Source organism: Argiope bruennichi, chromosome X2 (genome assembly GCF_947563725.1).
Source record: "Argiope bruennichi chromosome X2, qqArgBrue1.1, whole genome shotgun sequence".
In the NCBI taxonomy this organism is placed as follows: domain Eukaryota; kingdom Metazoa; phylum Arthropoda; class Arachnida; order Araneae; family Araneidae; genus Argiope; species Argiope bruennichi.
This window is the reverse complement of record NC_079163.1, coordinates 67,297,181-67,305,868: the sequence shown is the minus strand read 5'-3', so window position 1 is coordinate 67,305,868 and position 8,688 is coordinate 67,297,181. Positions and strand designations below refer to the sequence as shown.

General features: G+C 29.9%; 1 protein-coding gene across 2 annotated transcripts in view; it reads left to right on the top strand.

Moving 5' to 3' along the window:
• Nucleotides 1–902: 902 nt before the first annotated feature.
• Nucleotides 903–8,688, top strand: part of LOC129960145 (proton-coupled zinc antiporter SLC30A2-like) — a 60,405-nt gene continuing 52,619 nt past the window's right edge. Inside the window, exon 1 of one of the 2 annotated variants that reach the window (XM_056073323.1) lies at nt 903–1,020. The gene's annotated coding sequence lies outside the window, so the exon portion shown is untranslated. Of the gene's footprint in view, nt 1,021–5,793; nt 5,920–8,688 lie in introns of those variants that run through there. The other variant, XM_056073324.1, reaches the window with a different exon arrangement.

The window sequence follows — 8,688 nt, the reverse complement described above, 5'->3', positions numbered from 1 at the left end:
TTGTACTAGACCACTGACGAAGTCACTGATTTAACCCTTTCTAGGGCCGTGGGAAGTATGCTTCCCACCAAATTATACAATCTTTGTATGAAATGGCATATGTAGGTTGGCATAAGTTCTGACAATTTTTTTAGAAAGACAGTAACTTAGATGATTCAGTTCTTTATCTTACACAAAATGATGTGTCTTGATTTGTTACTTAATTTTTAATTAACCAAATTAATTAATTAATCAAATTAAATTTATCTAATAAGTTAAATGAATCCCTTTTCTTATTCTAATTTCAAGCCTAAAAATATTTTAGCATAATATGACTAGAAAAAAATGGCCCTTTAAAGGGTTCAGCCGAGTTTGTGCAGCAGCTTCTGAGGGTAAAGGTCCCTGAGCAAACAAGGGCAGAAGTTTGACTTCTAGCTCATATCAAGATTTTTACAGGAGGGCTTTTTCACACACCTCACAGATAGAACACAGGGTAAAGAACCAGGACTCGAACCCGGGACACTCAGATCACGGTGAAGACGCTCTGTCCCTAGACCAAGACGCCGGTTTGTAAAACGTAAATAAAAAAAATAAAGTAAGTCTGTAAAGTAAAATAATATAGAGAAATATTTGTTACAATCTTGGTTTTATCAGACTTATTTTCAGAAAAAATTCTTAAAAAATTTACATGTATCTTTTAAGATTTCGACGCTTATTGATTATAACAGTCCGTGTGAAAAACATTGATAAAAATTTTCATTAGTTTGGTAGTATTATCCGTCATTTCATGTATTTTGAATCGTAAACATGCTGAAATCCTTCTGATTATTGATCCAACTCTAAAGAAAGTTAAATATTGTATCAAGCTTATCGTGTAAAGTGTCACTTGAAATGCGCTATGATAAGAATTCGATTGTTAGACGCGGTGATTTGATGGAAACGAGTGGAAAAAGTGCCGTGTGCATAGCCGACACTTTCAACACCAACAGAGATTGTCATTTAGACCCTCCTCTCGATTTGAAAGGCACTCGGGGAATTAAGGTAAGATTCCATTGACTAACAATACTTATTTTTGAATCATTATGCTTATTTCGCTATTAAGCCTCTTTTTGAATTGAAAAAGTTCTGTTTGAAATTGAGCGTGCTTGAAATTTTATACCAATTGAAAAAAAGACTGGGTATGTATTCTAAATAGAAAATAATTTTATTTAAAATGAAGGCCTAATTATTTATGGTTTTATGTTTGATTCTAGCAATTAGAATCGAAGCATTATTAGGTTTTAAACATTAACTTGATTCAGTGGATTTGAAATCCAATCGAACAATACAAGAGAGAACGAATGTGAAATAATTATGAAAATGTTGGAACCACGGCAAGAATTGAGATCCATCCTACTCTGAGTCAATGAAACATTTGAATTATGTTTTTTTTATGCATGTGATAAGTATTTCTATTGATGTCAACAATTAAAGTTAAAAGATGCTCTTTTTAAAAATGTTTTTGGATGTTAAGTAGGAGCGGATTAAAAGAGCTACGAAAAAGTGAAAAATATTTCACGATCTTTTTCTTCACCTGTAAACTTTAATAGATATCATTCGTGGTGCATAAACAAAATATTTTAATATTTTTGCTTTTCCGATAAGTTGTTGTAAATATTTTAATTTTATTGAAATAAAATAATCTTTATAAGTTAAATAGCTAACTACAGCTAGTTTGTTTTTCTGGAGGTAATGCTTTCATTCTTTTGTTGGATGATTGTTGATTACAAGCAGCCAAATTCAGATAATCGAATCTTTCAGTAAGCTTTATTGATTATTATGGAAAAAGACCTTCAGATAGTAGCAAAAAGAAACAATAACTTTTCCTTAGAAAATAATCTTTCATTTGTATCGGATTTATTACATCAATAATGAATGGGAAGAAAAGGGGGGGGGGTGAAATCTTTTTCCGCACGATTTTGGATTTGTAACATGCGATGCATACAATTAACAGACTGTTTACTTATTTTAAAAATATATTCTGCGTTTTGTATTTAAATCTTAAGAAGCTCTCAGGTATATGTGAAAAGAGGAAAAATGAGTGGAAAATGTCCAGTCAAAAAGACTGTTTAAAATGATGGTGCCAGTTCGGTAACGGCAACGTCGTGATGTTTCGGAGTTCCGCGGTGTGACGAAGTGGTCACCAGCACTTCCACATCATAATTTGTAATAATATTTTAATTTGTAAGTTTAGGGAAAGATTAAATTTAATTGAACTAGTTTGGACGAGCGCAATAAAGCTCTAACGTCATGAAATTTGGTATAATTGTTAGATTTGAACTTTTATAATTATTTAAAATAATATTTAGATTATTTATGAGGTAAATAGAACTTTAATGGAATTACGTTGCACGTGCCTTTTTCTATGGGGACTGAATTACCTATTTTAAATTATTTATTTTCGAAAAATTCCAGAAAATTTCACCCGTTTCTAAGGCTGAAACAGAAATAATTTTGAGATTTTTAACCTACCAGATTGATAAGAGTTAGTGAATTCTCAGTCTTTTGACTGAAGGAAAGTTGATGTATACATTATGTGTTGCAACCCTAGGTCGTTTCCTAGAACTGGAGACAGCAGGATCATATGCTGGCAATTGCAGTAACTCGTTACGAATCTGGGGTAATTTTTTGAAGAACTTAATTGATGTTCTTTTGATAAATTCCGAAATAGGTTCAATTTGGAAGTCGTTATGAAATATTTTTCTTCTGTTCAACTTCTTAATGTTATTTCTATTCAACTTCTTAATGTTTCCAGCAGAGGTGTCCCCTCCCCCCCAAATTTGGGAGCCGTTCATTAGAGTTGGTCTTAAAATAGCTTTGTAGAGCAGAAGCTTGAGCCTAAAAGAGATCTTACTCCATGGAGAAATTAAGCTGTTGAGTTTAACACTCATGATTGTAGCTTTATGAGGGCCCCTTTAATATGACTATTAAAGCTTAATTTAGCATCTAAAATTAACTTTAAGTATTTGTTCTCGTTTACAAAGGGTACGTGCCAATTCTCGAATTTACTGAATTACAGAACTGACGGTAGTACCTCCGATACCTCACAACTCTATTCCTTGTAAAGGGAATGAAAAATTTATATTAGTAAACCAGTTGATCGCACTCTTTTTAATGGCTTTTTATCAATAGCTCTAAAATTTCTTAATATTTTCCATCCAAAGAATATTTTTTTTCATTTACTTTTGTTTCAGTTTCATTGTTTTTTAAAAAAGGGTATGTAAAATTTTGTTATACTCAAATTTCATTTTAAAGCTTCTTTATGGATTTTTTAATAAAAAAAAAAGAATTTGATGTTTTATCAGCAAAAGCTAAAATCATTTTGCCTTTTTTTGGAAAAAGTAATTTATAGGAAATCTTCAGAACCTTTCCTTATGTAATATTAAAGTATTTATAAGTTTTTAGAACATGTTCTTATGTCAGAATATTCTAGGTTTATTTAGTAATCAAGAAAAAAAATAGTATATATAACTTGATCGATCGCTTTTTCGGGCATCTCAAGCTCATTCGTTGCATTAACTACGAAATCCTTTGATTCAGGAGAATGATGAAATAAATGAAAAAAAAAAACTATGAAGAATTCTTCCATGTATTTTTATTTAGAAATTCCTCTACTTTTTAGTCACACGTGCAAAAATAAAAACCTATAATTTCCATCTATTGACCGTTAAAATACAAGACTTGTAAACTGAATTATTTATTACGGAAATAAATAGTTAACAAATGCCTGTGAAAACTAAAAGCGTGCTGTTTATTTCATTTCGTTGTGGTGATCACTTTATCGATATTTCTGTTATTATTCTGCAGATATCAAATAATTAGAATTGGTTAAATTTTATGGATTTTGAAACATCATGTTACGTATAGTTGAGAGAATAAAGTTCTAAAAATGAAGAAATGTTACGTTAGAAATTCATTTTTCCACTTAATTGTTTTAAGCAAAGAGCTTCAGCAACAGAGTTCGTAGTTAATGTGCTTTATTATGCACGAGTTTCCTGATTGGATTAATTAAATCCATACGTAAATACTTAAAATCGTGACTAAACTAAGATATTTTAATCTCCATTATTTCAAGGGATGGGGTTCAGTTTTTTAACGAGAAAGGCTTTTTTCTTGCTGCACAATTGTACGAAAACGACAGAAATTCGAAATAAACTTATTTGCACGTCATGAAAATATTCTCTTCAAAAAGATGAGCAAATGCATTTGCAAACAATGGTGTCGTGTGAGGTAAGTAGAATGAACTTCATTAATTGACGCATAAAAAGGGGTTGGGATTAAAAGTTTCATTAAGCCGTATTATTAGAAATTATAAAGCTTGATATGAAATTTTCTGCAATTATGAAGGACCAAACGAAAAGTTTATTTTTAACAAGATTTCATCTCGTATTGAAGCTACCAGGAAGGAAGATTTCAGACCCATTCTCCACGGCAATGCTGCGGAAGGTTTCGAAAAAACTAATAAAAACGCACTCACATTAAAAAAAAAAAAGTACCAAACCAATAAGAATAGTGACCGCAAATCAAAGCACTTCTAGAATGTATGACCGGTTAACGAGATCAAGTCGTTCAAAAGAATAGAAATAGAGGAATAAAAGATATATAAATACTAGAGTTGTTCTTTTATCGGTTTGTCACAAAAAATGGCGATGCATGCAATTATTAGAATTCCACTTCAGAAGCCATGATTATAACTCTTCTGCAAATATCCGTTCTCAAGCAAATTAATTTAATATTCTTACTGGTCGCAATTTTACTTCTTCTGCAGTGGCACTAACGATGGCAATAAGATGCAGTTTCAAAATTTCCACTGAAATATCCTCTTTTCATCTTCACAATCGTTTATTGTTCGAATAGAAAAGTATCTCTGTCTAAAGCGTTCGAAATCCTAACTCTCCATTAACCCCTTCGCATACAATGACGAGTCTAACTCGCGCATCGAATTACTGAATTTTTAATTTTAAATCTACAGTAAAATGAAAAAAAGAAGCAATTTAAAATGAAAAATGATTTAAAAACGCTTCAATATCTCAAATGCCTTTAAATGAATATAGGAATTTAAATGATGATAAATGTCCCAATTAGTATATGGCATCTAATTAGGAAATTAAGTAATTTGTAGGTCAAGGGGTTAATTCTTTATCTACTATATTGTTGATGGACATCAATGAAGTATTAAGCTTCGTTTGATGACTTACCCCAGTTTCTGTGGTTAGAATTTTTTCCAGTCGAACAAGAGCTGAGTTTTGTTCCAACAGCTTTATAAATTGGAGGAAGTTATTTCATTGAAGGATGATATTTCATTAATTGGTTCTTTACAGTACTATTTTCGGATCTTTTCAGGCACCTTCTCTTTCCGATAGTTTTCGTACCACACCACGACACTAAGTTTCAAAATTTAATAGAATCCTTTTCTAATCCTTGATTAGAAAAAAAAAATGAAAAAGATCTTTCTGAAGAAAGAAAAATTTTCCAATCTTTTATCAAAAGTAATGCATTTTTAGACAAATGTCGTTAAGTACGAAAAATAGTTTTTAATTTATCTTCATTATCTGCATAATTAGTCTTTTTTTAAATCTGAAATTACTAAACTGATTTCACGTTTCTCCTAGATTGTATATATCCTTACGTAACTTGAAAATGTGATCTGCTTTAAAATAGGTGAAAGGACTTTTTTTTTTTCTTAATCAAATAACGAAATTGCAAATTATTTTTTATTAGACTTCAGTTTCAAGAATTTCTTAACTGTTCAATTCTTTTTAGGATATAAATCCAAGCTTTCATAACACTCTATCTATTGCGGAATGTGTATTAGGCCATCATAGTCTCGTGGTAGCTTCACCATTTGGTCGTCAGATTCGAAACCCAATTCCAATAAGATCCTTATTTGCTAAGGATTTGGTATGTGCTAAATTCATTGATCAAATGTTCTTACCCTTATATAATAAGGAAGTTTGGTGAGTAGTTAACGCAACGGCTCGGGAGGTCTCGTCATGTGGCTGTGTTTTCAAAATTATGAAATTAATTACAAAATGGCCTCACGTAACTTCAAAAATGAGACATTAATCAAATTAAATTACAGAGCAAATATGAAGAGGTGAAATTATAGATTACAAGAAAATTATATAAACGTGTTCTTTACAGACAGCTATTTAGTCTTGTGAACATTTTACAAAAACTGCTTTACGTGCCATTTGAACTCTGCTAACTAATATTTACTACATTAGCTGTTAGTAAAATCATTTCATTTAGCTATTTCAATTAACACTCCTGTCAATGAAATATTTCTCTTCCTGCAGGTCTAGTATATTTGAATAGAAATCGGATAAATGTTTCATATTTAAGCAACGGTACGCTTCTGGAATGTTATATATAGTCCTGTAAACATAAGGATTAAAGTATTCTGTCCGTCATAAAATATAAGTTGAATTAACTATGGTAGTTTCAACGTGTTCTAAAGTAATCTAATTCGAAACTTCAGAAGCTCAAGGCTTGATTCACATAAATCTACTAACTGGTATCAAAGAAATGCGTTTCAAAGAGGGGATCCAAAATTTCTATGGGCTTGATTTCATGTTGGAAAATTCGACATATTCTTCTATTACTATAAAGTACCTATTACTATATTAGGTACTTTTACTTTTCAACTGTTCGATACTTCTGTTAAAACGGAACGTTAATGTAACTCATTTAAATCGCCGTTTAGATAATTAAGAAAATGTTGCATTATTTTACTGAGTATGCAATCAAAACAATTTGGACGTTAATCAACTTTCCTGTAATTTTAATTTTTAAATAGTGTAAGTAGTCTCCATTCAGCGAAATTCAAATTTTACGAAATTTTTTTCCAGAGCCTTGACATTTAAGGATCTATACATTCCCAGAAAAAATATGATTTGTAATTTCTCTAATTTTTTACGATGTTTCGAAACATCTCATCAATTTTATTAAAACACTGTTCTATATAATAAAATGTACAAAGCAAGGTTAGATATTTTTACAGTTCAAGATATGTGTTTAAATCAATAAAGTAGATAAAGTTCCAGTCCGTTTTTTTTATCGTTTTTGTTTACTTAATTTATAAATTTCTTTTTAGCGAATTCTCTTTAACGAAATTTTTAAGTAGAAAAACGAGACTTCGTTAAATAGAAACTCTATTATAGCGAACTTGAATGCAAGTGCATAGATTTCTAACCATTTTATGGAATGAACTGAATTATAAAGAGGTATTGAAAATTAACATGGCATTGCAATTTTTTAAAAATAAGCATTTTTTAGAAATTAATACTAATTTCTTATTTATGGAATCCTACAAAACAAGGAGGGTTTTTTGGGAAGAAGAAAATATAAAGCAATTAAATCGATCAAATTTATTATTTTTCTTGTTAATTTTTTTTTATCATTTTTATTTGAAGAAATTCTAAAACTCATTTATCCTTATAATCGGACTTTCTTTCCTCTTAAAATAAAGATAATTAATTAAATTTCCTTCCTAATGACGAGTTTTAATTTTATTGGTTAGTTTTTTCAGCGTTTTAAATATAATTTTGAATGAATCTTTATGCTGTTTACCATGTTTAAAAAGTTCAAGACTTCGAAATACAATTTTCTAATCGTTTTTGCTATTGTTGACTGGATTCAACAAATTCATTTAATAGGCCCATCATGGACCAAGAGGAATCATAAACTATAAAACCTCTGGAACCACTTCGATTTTATATCCTGCAGTTATAAATTAGAAGTCTTTTCTTGAACCAGCAGTTAATGTTCCAGTCAACAAATAACATCTCTTTTTTCGCCCCTCACTGAAAAGGTTTTTATTAAAATTTGTTTCTCTGATTTATCATTAATATTTGATTTCACAGCTGTGAAAATTTTCCAGAAGGGGGTTAACATTTTTAGCTCTACCTTATAACTAAAAACGATTTTTCGAATTACTTGATCACAAAATGAAACTTTATATTATTGCCTTTTTTACTGTCTCCCATTTTAGATCTAAAATGCGAGGGTAAAACAATTTTTGTCTTTCTGTAACTTTAAACAAATGAAATTTGAAACCAAGTCAGTTCCCCTACTAATTGTAAATTGTATTTTTATATAGAATTAATTAAAAAATGACTTTTTGCCTTGTCTGTGTAAACACAATAAATTTAAATGAGATAGAAAAAAATGACAAGCGATCTTTACATCAGAATTCTAATTTTGTATCAAATTGTGAAAAAAAAAATCTTTTGAAGAGATAGCTTTTATATGCTAGACTTTCTCCATTGTACCATGAAAATAATTTACAACCTTTATTATAACATATGTCTTGATACCCATGTTGAATATATTGTTTACATTGTAAATAGATTCGCATTTTTATCCTAGCATTGTAACTGGAAAATAATAAATGCATTTGTATTCTCTTTGGCAAAGGGAGTATAAAAAATTTAATAAATATAATCTCATCTATAAAACTTGCAGCATTAAATAGAATTTATTCGAATTTTAAGATGGCGTAAAGAAACACACATTTTCAAATTAATATTGAATCAGTGATGCTATCTCCAAAGAATTTTCTCTCCTAGTTTTTTCATTTAGGACTTGTTAGAATGTTTACCAATGAGATTTATAACTTTAAAAATTTATATTTTGTAAAGATTCGCGTTTATAACTACGGAACTTTCC